This window comes from Lissotriton helveticus, chromosome 5_1 (assembly GCF_964261635.1).
Source record: "Lissotriton helveticus chromosome 5_1, aLisHel1.1, whole genome shotgun sequence".
In the NCBI taxonomy this organism is placed as follows: Eukaryota; Metazoa; Chordata; class Amphibia; order Caudata; family Salamandridae; genus Lissotriton; species Lissotriton helveticus.
The window spans coordinates 1,790,248,955-1,790,270,151 of NC_136065.1; positions in this window are offsets into that span (position 1 = coordinate 1,790,248,955).

Genomic DNA, 21,197 nt, shown 5'->3' on the forward strand with positions numbered 1-21,197 from the left:
CCGACACCCATGGACCACGCTCGCAACCTGGGATTCATCCTGGACGCCTCCCTCACGATGACCAAACAAGTCAACGCCATCTCATCTTCATGCTTCAACACCCTGCGCATGCTACGAAAGGTCTTCCGGTGGATCCCCACTGAAACCAGAAAGACAGTCACCCAGGCCCTCGTCACCAGCCGACTGGACTACGGGAACGCCCTGTACGCAGGAACCACAGCCAAACTTCAGAAACGACTTCAGCGCATACAGAACGCCTCCGCACGACTCATCCTCGACATCCCTGGCCGCAGCCACATAACACCCCACCTGAGAAACCTGCACTGGCTCCCCGTCAGCAAGAGGATCACGTTCAGGCTCCTCACCCACACACACAAAGCGCTCCACGACATGGGCCCCGAATACCTCAACAACCGCCTTTCGTTCTACACTCCCACCCGCCAGCTCCGCTCTGCCAGCCTCGCCATCGTCCCACGGAACCGCAGAACCACAACCGGAGGAAGATCATTCTCCTACCTGGCCACCAAGACATGGAACTCCCTCCCCGCACACCTACGACTGACCCAGGACTATCTCACCTTCAGGAAGCACCTCAAGACCTGGCTATTCGAGCAGTAACAGCACCCCCCTCCCTTCAGCGCCTTGTGACCCTCATGGGTGAGAAGCGCGCTCTATAAATATATTGATTGATTGATCCCGGAGGTAAGAGACTCGCACTTCCCCGACATGGTTGTGTTTTGATGTAGACTGGAAAATGGCTTTGAATATTGACACCGCGTATGATTACCTTTATTTATTTTTTAGGTACCTACTTCTTGAATTCCCCAGTTGCAATTGTACGCACTGCAAAGAGTGGGATATTAATACGTTTTTGCCCTTTTGTTGTTTCATCTACGGTTCCCTCGCGAGGGGAAGGTAAAGGGTGTTCTTTTGAAGGTGCTCTCTAGCTTTCCTTCTCCTCTTTCAAGCAGCCACACAAGACTATTTGTTTCTAATGAGATGGTTTTTTTCTGTCTTAGCCCGCACCGGAGCGCATGCCTGCATTTGGATGTATGACGGTACCACACGTACTTTTACAACGCGTACCGTTACAACGCTACTTTTACCACGCAAGTCGTTACAACGACTTGCGTGGAGGGGCGCTGGATAGTACATTTTTTAATTTACTATTCCAACTCCAGTCCCCGTGGACTCTAGGGAAAGGAGTTGGATAGTAAATTAAACTATTTACTATCCTGGAGTGCCCCCCAGCGCAAGTCGTGGTAACGACTTGCGTGGTAAAAGTAGCGTGGTAACGGTACCGCGTTGTAAAAAATGCGTGGTTACCGTTGTATACCCTGCATTTTCATGCACTGTCTGGTTTCTGGTTTTATTCCTTCACTCACTTGAGGTGGTTGGTGACGTGCTCTTTGGACCATGTTGGCACAGAGATAAGTGACAGCTATAGGTGTTATACCTGTGTAGTTAACTTTTGTGTATTTATGTAGGACATTTCATTTCACCCTTGTCCTGAGGAGGCCAAGATATCTGGAGGCCGAAACGCATCCGTGTCGACATGCCATATTTGACAAGAGGAGTCTGAAGATATTTGTTTAATTATTTGATTTTGATTCAACACAATCTTAGAATTTAGGTTCTGGATCAGTCTGAACCGATTGTGTACATACAGGACCACCTCTTAGTGTACCCCCTGAATAAATAGAGGGACACTGGACTTTCTTAGTGTGACCTTCTGGGTGAAAAGGTTTTTTGTATATGAATATTATTTGTTGTTCTTTTGTCAGTTGTATATATTTGTTGTAGATATGTGTGTATATATATATATATATATATATATATATATATCTGTATTTTGTATGTTATTGATAGGATTATATAAAAGCATTTATTTGCATGATGGATTACAACAAATAAAAGTGGTAATCCTGTTTATAATCAGGTATGCGATCATCTTTGTAGATTAAAGTTAAAGTTGAGAATTTTGTTCCTAGTATAAGGGAATTTTGAGTCCCTTATCGTTTAAGTAATTGGAAGATGAATCTCTCCTGACCAATTTTTGGTTTTTGCAGTTGCGTGGGACATTGAGGCCGACCCGAATGGTGCATCAGGGTTGCCTGGTTGCTGTGCAGCACCCCTGATTTGGAGGGGCCCATTGATGCAAAGGGCAGCACTGGCAAACTCGCCCCAGTACTGGATTGCCTGGAGGCCTGGGACGCATAAGTGAGTTGTTGCTGCGGCGGAGTCGTAGTGGGCCCGGCGCAGCTCTCCCTCAACTGCCTGAAATCCTTGAGAGGTCTGGGCCCACCTATCTGTTACACCGCTGTAGGAAAAGCCCCTGGCCCATGGCACCCATATCCTCATGAAGCCCTGCAGTTGCTGCCTTCCTGACAATACGTGCAAACACAACAATGATGGACAGAATGTGGATCAATGTCACACATTCACCCCAGTCAAAAGATCTGGGCCCAAATCCATCGTTTTTCCACTCCACACCACCCTGGGTTAGACAATGGCGATATGCAAATCAGCGCTGACCCTGTTGCCCCATGGGAACAGTCCAGTCCGAACTACAAAAGCCACTGGAATCAAGCTAGCCGGGCTGATGAGAGGTGTTACCTCGAAACCGGGCCGGTCCTCGGATGCTTGTTTCCGTTCTGGGAAGGACATGGCTTTTGTAGTTCGGACTGGACTGTTCTCATGGGGCACAGGGTCAGCGCTGATTTGCATATCGCCATTGTCTAACCCAGGGTGGTGTGGAGTGGAAAAACGATGGATTTGGGCCCAGATCTTTGGACTGGGGTGAATGTGTGACATTGATCCACATTCTGTCCATCATTGTTGTATTTGCAGGTACCGCTCTAAGTGTACTGGGGATGCTCAGACGTGAGTCCCAGGCACTCCACACCACTGGAATCAAGCTAGCCGGGCTGATGAGAGGTGTTACCTCGAAACCGGGCCGGTCCTCGGATGCTTGTTTCCGTTCTGGGAAGGACATGGCTTTTGTAGTTCGGACTGGACTGTTCCCATGGGGCACAGGGTCAGCGCTGATTTGCATATCGCCATTGTCTAACCCAGGGTGGTGTGGAGTGGAAAAACGATGGATTTGGGCCCAGATCTTTGGACTGGGGTGAATGTGTGACATTGATCCACATTCTGTCCATCATTGTTGTATTTGCAGGTACCGCTCTAAGTGTACTGGGGATGCTCAGACGTGAGTCCCAGGCACTCCACACCACTGGAATCAAGCTAGCCGGGCTGATGAGAGGTGTTACCTCGAAACCGGGCCGGTCCTCGGATGCTTGTTTCCGTTCTGGGAAGGACATGGCTTTTGTAGTTCGGACTGGACTGTTCCCATGGGGCACAGGGTCAGCGCTGATTTGAATATCGCCATTGTCTAACCCAGGGTGGTGTGGAGTGGAAAAACGATGGATTTGGGCCCAGATCTTTGGACTGGGGTGAATGTGTGACATTGATCCACATTCTGTCCATCATTGTTGTATTTGCAGGTTCCTGACAATACGTAGCAAAGCGCTCTCTAATCCCGCACTGAGCACAGCAATGCGCCCGGGGGCGCAGGGAACATTTGGACAGCCGAGTGAGCCCCCTGACCTGAACTGGCGCATCAGGGCTGAAGTGGACCCCTGTGCACTCACCCGTGGACCCGTGAGACTATGAGGTTTGGACACCACGGGCGAGTGTCCGTCACTGAACTGAGATGGGCCTGTTGTTGCTCTTCTGCTACGAGTGGGCACCTCCATGGGGGACATTGGCCCATAAGCCACTTGCCATGAAGATGACCCCTCCCCAGCGCCGATACCCGTACCCCCTGCATCAGCGAACGAGGGGTCTGGCTGCCATTCCACTGTTCAGGAGGCCTACATCAATGAGCCTGCTACAGCCTTAGAACAGGCCTGCAATGTAAGCTCCAGAGGACCCAATTTGTCGATAAGGGGTCCCCCTTCCCCTAGTCTAGCATATTCATATGAGGGGGAGAGTGGGGAGGGGGCGCTGCCAGACCTGCCCCAGGGCTTGTAGCTCTGTGGCTCGACAAGCCTAGAGAACCTTGAAATAACTGACAGTGATGGTGCTCTAGGATAAGAAGCACACCTCGGCGCATGCTAAACATCAGCTGGCAGTACTTAGAATCCAGCTGGGGGCGCATCGGGTCAACAAGACAAAAAGCGCTCCACTGGCGCATAAGCAAAAATACTATGAGAGGGGGATAAAGTGGGCGCCCTTCTGGCCCGTAGGCTGCAAATGCAGTATGCCCGCTACCACATTTCTAAGCTTCAGGCCGGGGATCCCTCCTGGGCCACCTAGGAGCCGGATAAGCAGGAGGCATCAACAAACCTTTTATCAGCATTTCTATTCCAGTGATGGGAACGACACAGTTCCTACTAATTCTTATTTGCAAGACTGCCCATGGGCCCCTTTGACTCCTGAATCATTACAGCAGAGCTGAGCTGTGCTCTTAAGCGGCTCCCAGTTGGGAAGACCACGGGCCCGGTGAGTTACCAGTCTCTTTCTACAAGGTCTTCCTCCCCCACCAGAAACAACACTTGCTTGGACTATATAATCCCTTTAAACATGCCACCAGGCTCAAGCCGACGATGCCTGCAGCCCAAATAACACTTAGTCCCGAGCTGGGCAAGGAACCCACTTTTTGCCCTTCTTATCTTCTGACTCCGTTGCTGAACACGGATGCCAAGATTTACACCAAAATGCTGACAAACCGGCTGGAGTCCTTGCTGCTTGGGCTGTTGATCCAGACCAAGTTGACTTCATTAAACAGAGGCAGGGCTCTGACAACATCCGGCGTCTCAACCACCTAATTAAGAAGGTTCAGGTACATGATATTCCAGTTTGCCTTCTCTTTCTCGATGTAGAGAAGGCATTTGACCAGGTCAGTGGGGCATTCCTACACGCTGTCCTACACAAGATTGGTTTGGGCCCCAACATAATCAGTAAGATCGCGGCATCCTATACTGCCCCCATGGCTACCATACGAATCAATGGTCAGACCAATCAACCTTTTGATCTCCATTGGCGCACCCGGCAGGGTTGTCCCTTGTCCCCCAAGCTCTTTGCCTTCGGGGTGGATTCCTTGGCTGTTCGACTAAGGCAAGACTGGACTATAGCGGGCATCACCTTTGGGGTGCACCAGCACGCAGCCCTGCTTTTTGCTGATGATATCTTGCTGGCCCTGACGGAGCCAGAATCCTCTCTTTCTGCAATGGTGCAGTGCTTGTGTGACTTTAAAGCGGTTTCTGGCTACAAGATTAAGATGGCTAAATCCCAAATACTCCATTTGGCCATTCCGCCTCATCAGGTCCCATGCCTGACGAGCCTAGTTCCCTTCCAGAGGGCAGTTTCAAAACCTCTGCCTCCCCATTACCCCTTCTCTCCCGACTTGGTTCAGGTCTAATTAGCAGCCGCTTCGCAGGGCCATCCTGGAGGGCCTTCGGAGATGCAAGCCCCTCCATAGGTTCAAAGGCTTTATTTCGATAAAATCATACCATAAATGCTTCACAGTATTAAAATACATTTACATAAATACACATTTAAAAGATAGGCCATTTCTTATATTCAATTTAAAACTTTTACATAACTAAAGAGCAAAAGCACAATTTAAAAATTAACGAAGTTGGCCAATAGTTAAAAAGCGAATTAAACATTCAATGCTAGCCTTTTGGCTCTAATGGACCAAGTCCAAGATAAGAACTTAGAAGTGCCACAGACATACAATGGTCGCGTGTCTGATATTAAAATACGGAGTGCCTCACTTGAGTGCCTGGTACCCATAATCTCACAGATAGGTTTAAGCCACCTACGCCTTGGAAATACATAAGCCGGACAGGCAAACAAAATGTGCGATACAGGCTCTATACTAGTTTCACAAAAGGGGCAAAAAGGTAAAGTTTGGTAAGGGGGCTTCCAGTGAGCTGTTAGGGCGTGCACTGGAAGAGCCCCTATCCTGAATCTAAAATATAGAGCCCTATCAAAAGATTTCCACACAATATCTAGATAGAGTACTCTTCAGTTAGCCTGCCATGGATTGGATTGGTGTTAGTTCTTATGGCGACCCATTTCCAGTAAAGAGTCTTTAAAATCGCTTTCGGGGGAGAAGACCGGCTATCCCAAGCTTCGCTAAGTCCTAACTTACCCAGGAGAGACTTAACATCTTTAAGCCATTTTATTTTTTGCCATCCCACCATTGACAATATTTCCGCCAGCCCCTTTGGATATTTTACAAGTTCTGGTACCTGCCACAACCTGGCCCATAAGAGCAACGGGCGAAGTTTGGCCAAATCATTGATGGGTTGGCATCGTAAATCAAACAGCAGTGGTATCATTGGGGTACTCTGTGGGAGTGACATAATGCCCCTTAAAAACTTGTTTTCAGATTTTGTCAACGCATCAATGTTAGAGGTTCCCCAGAGCTCTGCACCATATAGGGCGGAACTAACACCCTTAGCCTTATAAATATCGACAACAGGGGCTATTGGTCTGGTTGTGGAGGAGCGCTGTTCTTTAAGGAGTGCCCCCGTAATCCTCTTGTGGTTAAGCAACATTTTAGTAAGGTGGGGGGTCCACTGCATGGTATCCGAGATACGAATACCTAAATAATCAAAAACAGTGACCCTCTCAAGGGATACATGATTTAATGCAGGGGGGGATTTAACACCAAGTACTTAGTCTTGTCTGTATTAATGACTAAGCCACGTTGGAAACAAAAAGCCTGAAAATTATCTAGGAGGCCTTGAAGGCCCACCGGGGTCTTGGATAAAAGGAGCGTATCATCGGCGAATAAGAGGGTGGGCACTTGCTCCCCCGCCAGTGATGGTGCATCTGATGGTTTTGCAAGCAAGTGCTCAACAACCCCATTCACATATAGTGAAAAAAGGGTTGGAACAAGAACACATCCCTGGCGGACTCCTCTCTCTACCGGAATCTTATTTGTTTTCTGCCCCTCAGTGCCCCACCTCACTTGCGCGAAGTTGCCTTCATGGAGCCTCACTAGAATAGACAAGATATTAGGAGGAATCCCCATGTCTGCCAACACTCCCCATAGGCGATTTCTGGGCACGAGATCAAAGGCAGTCTTTAAATCGATAAATGCAAGATAAAGACTGCCTTTGCCTATGACGACCACCTTCCAATAGATTAGCAACAGCCTGAAGGCCTGCTCAATAGTACCAGTACCAGTCCTAAATCCCGCTTGGTAATCAGAGAGAATCTCGTTCTCGTTTGCCCATTGAAGGATTCTCTCGAGTATCACCTTACCCACAACCTTCTGGGTGGAATCCAGTAAGCTTATTGGGCGGTAATTTGAAGGATCCGCCCTTTGGCCTTTTTTGAAAATGGGGACAACCTCAGCCCCCTTCCAAGAGTCAGGGACTGAGGCACCTTGGTCGATAGCAACAAGTAGGTAATGAATAATCTTCCCCCATTTCGGTAGGTCAAAGCGAAGCAAATCCCCGGGAATACCGTCAGGCCCGGCTGCCTTTTGGGGCACAATTTGGCTTATAGCATATTCGACCTCCTTAGGAGTAAAAGATAATAAGGCAATTGCTCCAGGTGGCGTTAAAGGGTTGCATGCGGTTGGAGTAGAAGGGGGTCCTGGCGGACAGGAATACAGACTATAAAAATGGTCAAACCAAGCCTGGCCAGTGATGTTACAAGTGATAAGTTTGGTATCAGGCCTTTTCCTTGTCCTTATGGTGTTCCAGAAGCGAGCTGAGTCTCGCCGATTGCTTGCCTCTTTTAATGTCTGCCAATACAAATCCTCCCACTCCCTTTTAGCATTTACAACCACCAGATTATATTCCCTCCTAGCTTGCTGAATTAGGGGTTGGGACATTGACCTGACAGCTTTAATGAGGGCAGACTTCTTCTGCCTGCATTTAGATGTGTACCAGCCCTGCATTGCCTTAGGTTGCTGGCGTCCCATTGCCCTAGCTCCTCGTATTTGTACCAGGAATAGATTTCCTATAGAGTTTATAGTCTCCTGGAACAATGACGTGACTCTGGAGGGGTCAGGGTGTTCTAAGAGCGATATCTCCAGCTCAGTTAACGAAGCTGATATTAGTGTATCTATAGCCTTGACCTTCACTCCATCAAGTGCAACTTTGCGCCATTTAAGGCACCTTCCACAATTAGATGGAAGGATTTCTTGGACGGACTTATCTTTACAAAGGGAAGCAAAAATATTTTGGGTTGGCCACAAGTGCTTTAATGTTAGGGCCAGCAAGTTGTGGTCGCTATCTACAGTAGGCAATACTACCATATCTTGGACATATTCCCAGATGGTTGTATCAAGGAGAATATAGTCAATCCTTGATGTATGATTTGCCCTGTTAAACGTGTGGGCACCCAGAGGGTCTGAAATGGTCCTGCCGTTTAGTGCTCTAAGGCCGAACTCCAATGTCATGGAGTTCAGCTGGATAGCCCTCTGTGTCCACTTACGTATTGGTGGAATTGCTAGTGGTGGTATTCCTCTTCTGGAATCATCCTCAACGACATCAAGGATGTCTTCTGCCGCTAGGGGCTCAAAAGTACAATTGAAGTCCCCCGCGACCATAAGTTTTGTGTCACCGCAGCAATCACCTAGGACTTTTTCTAACTGAGTTATTGTGGGGGATAAGGAGCTACCTTTACTGGCCCTAGCATATACATTGAATATATCTAAATTTCTCCCGCTAGATGGATCTTTCAGAGAAATTCTGAGGATGTCTAATGAGTTACTATCCTTTTGTTCAATGCTGCAGCCCAGCGAAATGCTCACCCATATCAGGAGCCCCCCGGAAGGCCTGCCCCTCCCTGATGGTGGCAAAACAGCAGGTAGAAAGAACGTTCTGAAGCCAACCCTGTGAAATGGTTCCAAGGACCAGGTCTCCTGGAAAATGCAGATGGAGTAAGAATCCACCAAGGTATTCCACTCAGGAAGCTCGATCTTCATGGCAAGTCCTGCTACGTTCCAGCTAAGGAGCCTCACCATTGGCCCAGCAGCCACCACTATATCCTGGGGGCAACTAAGCTAGTCAGGCTGTAGCGTTGTGAGTTCGTCACCAAGATCAGTTGCCATTAGGGGCAACGAAGCATGCAGTGAAGGGACCTTGCTCCTAAAAACTGGTATATCTGGTAAGGGGTTGGGAGTCTCTATAAGTTTGGACGATAAAACTCTGCCATTCGTTGGTGTACCACTGGTTTTGGGAATGTTGATGCATTCTCCCTTGTTTATTTTTCAGTGGCCGATTGCCCCGACTCGGATTAATGACCCAAGGCTATCCGACCGAAAAATTGTCTCAGATTGTGCTAGACTTGTGATTTTAGGAGGGTTCTCAACAGGGTTAGTTGAGAGCCCACACCCTATCGGTCTTCTAAGCTCATCAGGGGCCAGCAAGGGGATCCAATATGGATGGTTTTCTCGTCAATACCCCAAATTGCTTCGATAACAGTTGGTACCTCTGTCAAAAGCGAGGTTTGGGTAAGAGTGGAAATTCCCGGCTTGCCTTCCCCACAATTGGTTTCCAATTCCCTCTCTCGGGTACCACCTCAGTGGTCGTGGATATAAGTAACCCAAGTCATGTGTGCTAATTCCACCTTCCCCATACAAAGGCTGCTGACTACATATAAATCTTGCGACTCTGATATCCCTAAAGTTAACTAGGATACAATCTCCTTCGCTGTCCTTAGCCCTTGATCCCACCCAGCTGACTCGTCTAACAAAGGTTACATGGCCATCGAGATCTCTCGGGAGGGGCCTATTATTGTTTAACCAGAATATTGTTTTATTCCGGAGTTCGATATATGATTCTGTTTTCCCCTGCTTTAAACAAGGGGCTCCAACCAGTGCAACTACAAAAGGCTTACATTCTGGGGGCAAATTTATCGGAGGAGTGTTAATTTCTCTGTTGTCAGATATTAAAGATGGAACATTACTCCGCCTCTCTAGATCACTGTTAGTTGGTTTGCCCTTCTGTGCCTGTGCACTGTCACGGTCCCCCCTACCCCCTTTAGTCGTCAATTGGCCAGTTGTTTTGTTAGCCTTAATTGATTCAGCTCCATTTCCTAGAACAGAACTCGGTGGCACGGAGCTCGAAGGCGCAATTCTCTCAGAGGGGTCAATTCCTCTTGGGGTCCCTAAGGTGCCATGCTGGTTTAAGGGAGCAGAATTGCCTACAGCTACAGGGACCACTAAAGAGGTTTGTGTCTGTGACACTGCTACAGGATCAATTTTGGAGTGTAACTTGATTAGGGCCTTCAGTGAGTAGAAATTATCCAAGGTCCCCTGCTCAAATCGGTCTAACCTAATTGTAAGCTCTTTTAACCTCTCAATCACTGGTAAAATAAGGGATTTCAAAAGTTGCTCAGTATGAGTGATAAGGGCACTATCCCTCTCAGCATTGGGAGGGGGCATTGTACTCGTACTCATATTATTAGACAAGTCAATGCTACCACCGTCAGGGATGTTACTTTCTTGGATATTAGAAAATGTATCCAGTGGCGTCGCTGTTTCATCCCACAGATTTACATTAACTGGTGCACCTATGTGCTCGGTTGGATCAGACACGCCACCAGCTACCCTACTCTGGATAGCCTTACCCTTTGTTGTGCAGTGTTTAGCAGGTACTATCTCCCGCTTACTACCCTCCTCTAACCGCTTGCTACAACTTGTAGTTGGACATTCCCTTTCTACATGTTTAAGCTTACGCCTGGCCAGCTGCCCTCTAGTTGTGACACTAGGACTAGGGCTACTAACACTGAGCTGCGAGCTTGATGATGAGTCGATATTAACTGGCAAGTTAGTATATCCAGTGGGAGTAGGAGCCCCAGTACGAGATGGAACATCAGCAATGGCCACATCATGGAAGATCGAAGGGGTCAGGGATAGTCTGGCATTTGGGATCGGGTCTCGTGGAGGTGGATTTGCCACGCTGGGGGCTACATCCTGTGTCCTCAGGGTGTAACCACCCACTGGCAAAGCAGAGAAGGATGGAGCCAGTATGGAATCTTGGAAATTGATAGAAACTATAGATGCATTGGGGGGCAGTGAAGGAGGGGCAGTGCCTACAGGGAGCGAGAGGCGATGTTCTGTGCTCTCAATCGCATTAACAACCACCCCAATAGTTTGTTGAAGCATTCGATCTATAGCTGTAAGGCTAGGGAGCTGGGATATGGGAGGTTCTTTATGTTTAGGAGCAGGGGCATGTGCAGGTATTGTGGGGGCACGCCTCACCATTATTAGCTCCTAACAATAGCGACAAAAGTCTCAAAACAAAAATTTCAAAATACGACCGCTAGGCTAAAAGCAATTATCGCTAGTAATCTCGCAATTATGGAGCGTTAATGGGTATGGCACACTGTAGACTGGATTATTGCTAGTATTAAGGGCAAGAAAATAGATTTGGAAAACCATTAGTTAGAACAAATAAATATCAAGTGTCCAAGGTGCAAAGGAAAAAGCCAAGGGGGAGGCCCTGCCCGGCCTCTCACAGCCACTAACGGCCAAAAACGGTCCCGCCCTTGTCCCAGGCTTCTCCCGCGCTGCGGGGATGTTATGGCGGTTAAATCTCGCCTGAGCCTGTGGGCGTGATGATGGGCCGGGCCAGTTTTGCTAGACCAAAGGTAGTCCTGGGACTTGCAGTCCCCCACAGGAAAGCGTTCGAAGTTTTGGAAGCGCCACTCTCAATCAGGGCGCTGTGTGGCAGGTCTTTCAGCAGGTAGTTCCGCGGCCAAAAGGAAATAATCACCGTAGAAGGGAAATGCCTCGCATGGAAAGAAAGCCTCGTGTACACGCCGCAGACACCTCAAGCGCAGCGGCACCCCCCTCCATACTTCCTGGTTAGGTTGCATAAATGTAGTGAAGATGAACCTTCTTACGCTGTTGCTATATCTCGTTCAGTCACTCCCTACACCTATCCCTACTGATGACATCAAACACATACAAAGAAACATGTGTTCCATTATCTGGAAGGGAAAGCAGCCATGCATTTTGAACCACCTACTGATGCTACCCAGGAACCATGGGGGCTTCGCTCGCCCTAACCTTCTGGACTATTATTGGGCCGCACATATGCGTTACATCGCCTAGTGGGTTGTCAGGGAAAGTGATAAGCATTGGCTGTATATAGATCTGGCGGTACCCTGGTAGACCGTTGTGGGACCAGGCCTGGCTCCTGCAGCACCATCGCCCCTGGAGTGCATACCTAACCTGCATAGTTCTTGAAATTTGGGACAGATTGGCACTAGGGAGAGGCCTCACCACCTTTCCTTCTCAGAACACTCCGATAGATTGCAGCCCTGAATTTAAACCAGCTCTTTCACCAGGTTTTTTTCCCAGACTGGGAAAAGAGTGACTGTCGGACCTTGCAGTACCTCTTCCAAGGGATAACCATCCAGCCCTTTGAGCAGTATAAACTTGACTTTGACATTCTTGACAAACTTCGGCACCAGTACTTTCAGCTGCACCACTGAGACTTATTTCCCGCTTACATACCAGGTGCCACATGGTCCTGTATCCCATTCAAAGAGTTGGTGCAGCCTTTGAGGGATCTAGGGGTCACATATCTAAAACATTTGGGGCCAGATGTAAGATGGCTATTACCGGTCGGTAACGGCCGAAATTAACGAATTTCGGCCGTTACCGACCGGTAATAGGCTTTTGTTATGTAGGGGGCCAATTTACAGATTCGGTAAATACCGATTCGGTATTTACTGAATCATCATTTACCGATTCGGTATTTACCGAATCGGTAAATGACATGTAGGAAGCACTTTAAACAGTGCTCATGTGCTTTAAGGATTCATTATTTACCACCAACTATTAGTTGGTGGTAAATAAGGAATGCCTTAGAAAATGCAAATCAATGCATTTTCAACTGTGCCATGTGGCAGACATACGTGCCACATGTGCACACAAGCACTAATCAGGGGTGCAACAGGGTGTCAAAGTGCCACCCCGCCACCCTTGACTCTTTCTCTATATTACCGAATCGGTATTTACAGATTCGGTAATTGATATTCATTCCTATGGGCCTAGAGGCCCATAGGAATGAATGTCAATTACCGAATCTGTAAATACCGATTCGGTAATTACCGAATGTTAACGATTCGGAAATTTTTACTGATTTTTTATCTACATAGCAATTACCGATTCAAAAATACCGAATCTGTAAAATTCGGTAATTTACAATTACCTACATCTAGCCCATAGTGTACTAAAACAGACTCGCCTCCTTCCATGTCACCCCTATCAATCTAGATGGGAGCAGGACAGTGTCCTTGGCATCTCTCAGAAGCAGTGGGAGCTCTTGAGGCACGAGATCTCTAAGACCCACTGGAGTATTTCCCAGCAAGAGTTGGCGTACGCATAACATTTTCCAATAGTATTACACCGCTTCCCGCTTGCGCACCATGTTCCCTATGACAAACTGCCTACTGGAGGTGTGGTACGCAGGTAGGTGACTTCCATCATATATGAAAGTTCTGTCCCTCCATCACCATATTTTGAAAGGAAATCCTGGGCCATATTAGGAGCACATTGGGGTTTCCCATCCCAGCAGTTACTGCACAATAATTCTATGTGATCCACCCGGTTACACTTCAGACAGCGTCCCATGCGGACTGGTACTTTGCCTGCCACATGACTGAAGCCGCAAAGCCACTGATAGCCCTGGCCTGGAAGACTTTAATGGCTCCCTTAGAGCCGGCCTGGTTCACTCGACTTTGGCACACCCTTGCTAGGGAGCAAATGTCCCACAAGCTCACATTCTCAGAAAATAAATTTGCTCGCCTTTGGCAGCCACGGATTGATTACATGTCCTGAATGGAAAATCTCTGCTACTGGCCACCTAGTCTCTGAGCCCTTCACTTGTTCGACTGATAGCCTCACAGGGTGACTAGATGGAGCCTCTGACATAGATAGGTACTAAAATACATTCACAATGTGGGATACGTTTTCAATCACAGAATGTCCCAAATATGCTTATAAGTGGAATCATAAGCCATTAGGATTCAAAACGAAACACAGAGGTTGGATTTACTAATAAGAATGTATTTCTACCCAAACAAACCCATCTTAGCAGTATTAGGATAATGAAAGAATGGGGGGAAAACATAACTTCCAAACCTGCACCATGCAGTTTGCAGGCAGCTCTTGGATAGAAGTTCATAGCTCACGGTGCTAGATTTATTACGATTATAAGCTATGCACTGCAAGTAGATAAATGATTTATGAGACAAAAGCGGTAACCCACTGAGCTATGCATATTAAATACAGGTCTGTGATCTCTGTGGCAGCAGGCATATTAACCCTCTGCGTTATAATAGATTAGTCAAAACTGCCAATAGACAAAACTCTGAGTTCTCTCCAACAGGGAGATAAACCAGAGCTATCAATCTTGACACTTTTATTGTTGCACGAGAACTGCTGGATTTACAAGGAAGTCTGCAGTGATTTATGCGTTTTTTGAGAGAGACAAGTGAGTCATTGTGCTGGACAGTTCTGCTGGTTTTGTTACTGGGGCCGGTTTTGCAGCTCCAAGTAACAAAACCAGCCTCTCACCCCTCCAGCCTCCCACCCGATGCCCAGTACACCAGCCTGGCCTTGGTGCCTGGACCTATTTGTTTTCTCACTCGGACCCTGAATGGGGCCCACAAGGGGCTATGGTGCTTGGGTGTCACAGAACTGGACACCTCAGGCTGCTTTTATGTTATATAGCCTTAACAAAGGTAAACACTATGTGTTAAAAAGACCACTACCCTGAACACAGACAGAGCAGCAGTACACATTTTATCAAGTAAAATAAGGAATGCAGCTGGAAGGGCATTAAACGTTTTCCACAGTTATAAAAAAAAGTGCCACGGTTTGGGCACAGTCTGCCACGAATTCCACACTGGAGTCCTCTTCCTTTCCCTCTGGCGTCGTCAGTCTAAGTGAGACAAATAAAGAAACAGCAGAAGAGGTTAAGGGCTGCCACCAATGCATCACCAATGTGACCATTGTATTGGTCACAGTGGGGGCAGGCAGGTAGCGTCCTCACTAAATGAGATGTAAAAAACACTGCAGCAGTAGAGCCATCATAGGTAGCCGTTTTCCATGCTTACCTAAGACTGACGGCCCTAAGTGTTGTTGGGGAGGCCCCTACCCCCAGAAACAGAGGGGAAGGGGGAGGAGTTTGTGGCGACTGCAGGGGCCTTCCTCAATGTGCACCACACAGGGCTGGATAATCACGTAATCTTTTTTAACTTCGGACCATTCCTGAAGTAGGGGAATGGATTGTATTAAATAAAAAAAGTTGGAGCACACCGTGCTCTTCCGATCCCGCCCACTTCGACCACTGTCTCAACCACCCCCCTAACTGCTCTACCTTCTGTATATAGCACTTTCCCCTGTTTCGCTGGAGGTCCCCTTTCCTCCTCCTTGTGGTTTTAATTTCCTATTCCAGGATCATGCCTTGAGTATACCATGGTTTAACACTATAAAGGCTTTCTTTGATAGCGTGATAAGACCGGCCCTTTTTAGGTTTCGCCTGGCGTCCACTGCGCAGCAGTGTTCGCGCAGGCGAAATCTTATGTTTTGCAGTAAGGGGCTTTGTCCCGCCTGTCTCTTCCATTGGCTAGCTCCATAAATGGAGGCTAGCCATTGGAAGAGAGATGCGTCAGTCATTGTGGGAGCAGATTCGTGGGCCTTCCGGTAATTTTTTCGCTCTCCGCCTCTTTTCGTGCGTCATGCGGCGGTTGTTTTTTTTTTTTGGTCTCGGCATGTTTTGGTCATTTCCAACGTGTGCTTTGCAGGGGTGGGCTGCACGATTTTACTTTCCTTGATTTGGTAGCAGGTAAGCGGCATTTTGTACATTTTTTTATCCCGTTCCCGCCCCCCTCCCGCTGTCCGTGTGCCCGTTCCCGCCCCCCCTCCCGCTGTCCGTGTGCCCGTTAACCCGCCCCCCTCCCGCTGTCCGTGTGCCTGTTCCCGCCCCCCCTCCCGCTGTCCGTGTGCCCGTTCGACTCCGTGGCCCGTCTCTCGCTAGACTTTCACCCAAAGTGTCTCCATGGTTGCAGCAGGCAGGGGTGAAGGGACTCCAGGCAAAGTACACGCATGAGTGTTTTGGAATAACTGGCAGGGGCGTAGCTTGGTAAGTAAGATTAGGGTGATGGAGGTGGGTTTCAGATTTTCAAAGCAGAGGGAGAGTGTGCTTTTGGGTTTTTGTAACAATTCCTTGTAAAAGCCGACATTCACCTAAGCATACCAGACTGAAAACCTCTGTCCCCAACCATTTTCAAGAAAATATATTTATTAGGGGTGTAACTCTCCCAACTCCCCGAAGCTACGCCCCTGCTACCTGGCGACGTTAACATAAGAGATAAAGTTTTGAAGAAGAATATGTTAATACACAAGTGAAAGTAAATGACCAGCATCAAGGCTTGTTTCGTTAGGATGTAACTCGGTTCGCTGTGCCACTTTTGCAGGTGTAGGAGTGACCAGCACCTTTGTGAGGAGATAATGGGGCAGCACTTACAAAACATATCTTAAGCGTTAACAACATCAAGGCCACGGGTGGAAACACACTCACTCACTCTCACACACAAACTCTCACACACACTCACTTGTTTTTGCAGCGAGATTGCTGACGTTTCTTTTATTTGCAATGTCAAGCTAGCGCTCTCCCCCTGCCTTGCCACGGCAGGAGAGGCGGGAGCGATCTCGACAGCCCCGGCGACCCAGCAACACACCCAGGCTTCCGCGGCTGCAACAGCGGGCGAGTGCAGGCGATAAGGCGGCCCGACTCGGTGATCGGAGACGGAGGCGACGATCTGGGAACTGGCCCCGGGGCAGACGACATCGAGTCCGGCCGCGACCCCACGCTGTGGTGCCGGGGCGCTGCCGCGGAACTACACCTGCCCCTCGGAGGGGCTTGGCCCGGTAGCTCCCGGGGCTCAGGACCTTGGCGACTGAGGAGAGCGGAGGCGGCCGCCCGGACATTTAATCAAGGCCGCGGCTGCAGCCTACGCAGGTACTGCCCCTTCCGCTCGCTGCCGGTACGCCTGGTGAGACAACCGCTGCTGTGCCCGGCCTACCCCTCGGGCCCTGGCCCGACCTCCAGCGGCAGCGGCACCAAGAGAGCACTACCTTTGCCGAGAGCGGCCAGGGGAGCGAACGCCGCGGAGGCCTTTCCGCCGCCATTTTGCCTCGGCGCGTCCTGGCCTAAGGCGGCTGGGGTGCCGTAATTGACCCGGGCCCACCCCCGAGCCCCGACCCAGACTTCTCGCGGCGGCGGCATCGGGGGAGCACTCACCTGGCCGGAGGGGACCCCCGGGAGCGGCACCACAGGAGCTTCCGCTGCCATTTTGCTTCGACGCGACCGGGCCTGGGGGCGGCTGGTGCGCCGTGGTCGAGCCTGCAGGTGCCAACGCCCCGCATAGACCGGGGGCCTGGACACAGAGGAGGCCCGCCCAGCTGTAGGAGACAGACTGGACACTATCAGCCGTAGCACAGGCCCCCCCCCACTGGTGCGCTCGCCTACGGAGCCCACGCCTCGCCACCACCGCCTTGTGTGTGTCGCTGTGTGCCGAGCGGCGTGGAGTGCCAGGGGGTCCACCCGTCCTCTGAGGGCAGAGGCCCGAACATCTGCTACACGCGTCGGACACTGAAGCGACGCAGAGGCGGTCGCCCTCGGGATGGCCGCCCAGAGAGGAGGGAAAAAAGGCGAACGGACGCTGCCTGAGATGCTGTCCAAATCCCAAGCAAAGACAGACAAGGGACATTCCTCACCGGGTCAGTCGAAAGCCCAGCAGGACGTAGATGCGTGCGAACCACCTATGACTCGCTCCTTCTTGGAATCCCTCTTCAATTCTCTCAAGGAGGACTTCCTCACCCTGAAGCAAGAGGTGGCGGGTGTAGTCCGGGAGGTGCGGAGAGAAGTCGACAGCCTCGGGGAGAGAGTGGCCGCCATGGAGGGCGCGGACACTGCCAGGGATGAAGAGATCGTGCAGCTGCAGCAAGAGGTGGTTCGTCTGAAGGACCAGCAGTTGGATCTCCAGGCCCACACCGAAGACCTTGAAAACAGGTCCCGTCGGAACAACATCTGCGTCCGGGGTGTTCCATCCAACGAAGAAGGCACCGACGTAGCGGGCTACCTCCAGGACCTGTTCCGAGACATCCTAGGCGAGGCCGCTGACTTCCCCATTAGGATCGACAGGGCCCACCGAGTGGGGCTAGCAAGACGGACCTCGGCTCCGCCGCCGGACATCTTGGCCTTCCTGCCGGACTACCCCCTCAAGGAGCGTATCCTCGGGGAGGCCAGAAAGAAGCAGCCCTTGCAGTTCCGAGGCCACCCTGTGGCCCTATATCAGGATCTCTCCACGATCACGCTCCAAAAGCGTAAATCCTTCAAGATTGCTACAGACTTTCTCAGAGAACACGAGACACCTTATGCCTGGGGTCACCCCATCCGCATCATCTTTAGGTGGAATGGCGTCTTGCATCAACTCCGCTCCCTCCAGGACACCTGCGGGGTGCTAGGCATCACAGCAACCGAGGAGGAGGCGTCCACCCCAAGGCGGCGGCGCTTCACGAGAGATGGCTGGCAGAGGGTTTCGAGCCGTCGTTCGTCGGGATCCAATGTGCGCCCGGATCCGCAGGCTATCAGGGCGGAGATGGCTAACGCGGTGCGAGAGGTGGCCCGCGACACTGCACCGACTGCCTGAGTCTTCTTCAGGGGGAGAACACTTTCGCACTGATTTTCTTGCAGGTATTGGGCCCCGGGGAGGGGGGGGGGCGGACGAGAGGAGCCTGGTGGTTGGACGTCCACACAGGTAACTTCCATTGACTTGTCCCCTAGGGACCGGACTTGGACAATAATGTGTTTTGGGGTTGTTGTGGGGGTGCTCTTTTGCAGTTTCTTGTTGGGGTTAGGGGGAGATCCAGGGGGAGACGGGTGTGTTGATGAAGGGGTAGGGGGGGTCCAGGGGGGAGAGGGGAGCCGCTGGGGGGAGTTGGTGGGGGCAGGGGGGAGGAAGGTGGGAAGCAAGGTGCTGGGACGGGGGTCCTCCTTGTCCTCAGGCCCTACATGGAGCCGTTTATCCGGGTTCGCCCTTGAGGCCCACGCGTGCAACGCAGCTTCTTTCCTTGTAGATTTGCCATAACCCGCCCATTGACTATCCTCACTCTCAACGTGCGAGGCCTCAACAATCCTATCAAGCGCAGAGCGATCCTCTCACTATTGGAACGTTCCAAAGCGGACATCTGCCTCTTGCAGGAAACACACTTGCTCTCTAAAGATCACCATAGACTTAAAACTCGCTCCTTCCCGTGGCAATTCTTCTCCTCGGCTAATAAGAAGGTGGCTGGGGTGGCAATACTAGTAGCTAAAACTTTCGAGGGCCGGGTCCTGCATAAGGAGGCTGAAATCAAAGGCAGGCTGCTGGCGCATCATTTTTCCATTGCCGGGCAGACACTCTTGATAGGCTCCATTTACGCACCCAATGATGGTCAAGAGGCATTCCTACACAGGGCGTTGGAGGCGGTCACAGCCAACACACATACGCACTTATTGCTAAGGGGGGACCTCAATTTGGTGTTTCACAACATCCGGGATCGGTCCGTTCAACGCTCGGGTCAGGTGGGAGCGCTCTCTGATACGGGAAGGTCCCATCTTGCAGATTTAGGCTTAATTGACTTATGGCGACAGATACACCCACGCACCACGGCGTACACGTATTACTCGGCGGCCCACAAAGCGTACGCGCGTCTCAACAATTTCCTGTGTTCCTCCCAACTCAATCAATTAATCAATCATATCACTTGTATAGCGCGCTACTCACCCGGAGGGTCCCAAGGCGCTTGGGGGAAGGGGGCCGCTACTGCTCGAACAGCCAGGTCTTGAGTTGTCTCCTGAAGGCGAGGTGGTCCGGGGTCAGCCAAAGGTGGATGGGGAGGGAGTTCCATGTCTTGGCCGCCAGGTAGGAGAAGGATCTGCCTCCGGCGGTGGCTCTTCGGATGCGCGGTACGGCGGCGAGGGCGAGGCTAGCTGACCGTAGCTGATGGGTGGGCGTGTGGAAGGTCAGGCGGTCGTTGAGGTACTTGGGGCCCAGGTTGTGGAGAGACTTGTGTGCGTGGGTGAGGAGCCTGAACGTGATCCTCTTGTTGATGGGGAGCCAGTGCAGGTTCCTCAGGTGGCCGGAGATGTGGCTGCGTCGAGGGATGTCCAGGATGAGTCGGGCGGAGGCGTTCTGGATGCGTTGCAGTCTTTTCTGTAGCTTGGCTGTGGTTCCGGCGTAGAGGGGTTTCCGTAGTCCAGCCGGCTGGTGACGAGGGCCTGGGTGACCGTCTTCCTGGTTTCGATCGGGATCCATCGGAAGATCTTGCGGAGCATGCGGAGGGTGTGAAAGCATGAAGAGGAGATGGCGTTGACTTGCCTGGTCATCGAGAGGGAGGAATCCAGGATGAAGCCCAGGTTGCGTGCGTGTTCTGTCGACTTGGGGGCGGTGCCCAGGGCTGGGGGCCACCAGGAGTCGTCCCAGGCGGAGGGTGATGGTCCAAAGATGAGGACTTCCGTCTTGTCTGAGTTCAGTTTCAAGCGGCTGTTCTTCATCCACTCGGCGACGTCTCTCATCCCTTCGTGGAGGCTGGTTCTGGCGGTGTCGGGGTCTCTGGTGAGGGAGAGGATCAGCTGGGTGTCGTCGGCGTAGGAGATGATGTTGAGGTTGTGTTGGCGTGCGATAGCTGCGAGAGGTCTCATGTAGACGTTGAAGAGAGTGGGGCTGAGTGATGATCCTTGCGGGACGCCGCAGATGACTTCGGTGGCCTCGGAACGAAACGGGGGGAGGCGGACTCTCTGTGTTCTTCCAGCAAGGAACGAGATGATCCACTTCAATGCCTTCTCTTGGATGCCGGTGTTGCTGAGGCGCTGGACTAGGGTGCGGTGGCAGACAGTGTCGAACGCGGCGGAGAGGTCCAGGAGGATGAGTGACGCTGTTTCCCCGTTGTCGAGAAGGGCTCGGATGTCGTCGGTGGCTGCGATGAGGGCGGTCTCTGTGCTGTGGTTGGCTCTGAAACCGGACTGCGAGGGGTCGAGGGATCCATTCGTCTCGAGGAAGGCGGCAAGCTGTCTGTTGGCGATCTTCTCGATGACTTTGGCAGGAAAAGGGAGGAGCGAGATTGGGCGGAAGTTTTTGAGGTCGGTGGGGTCCGCTGT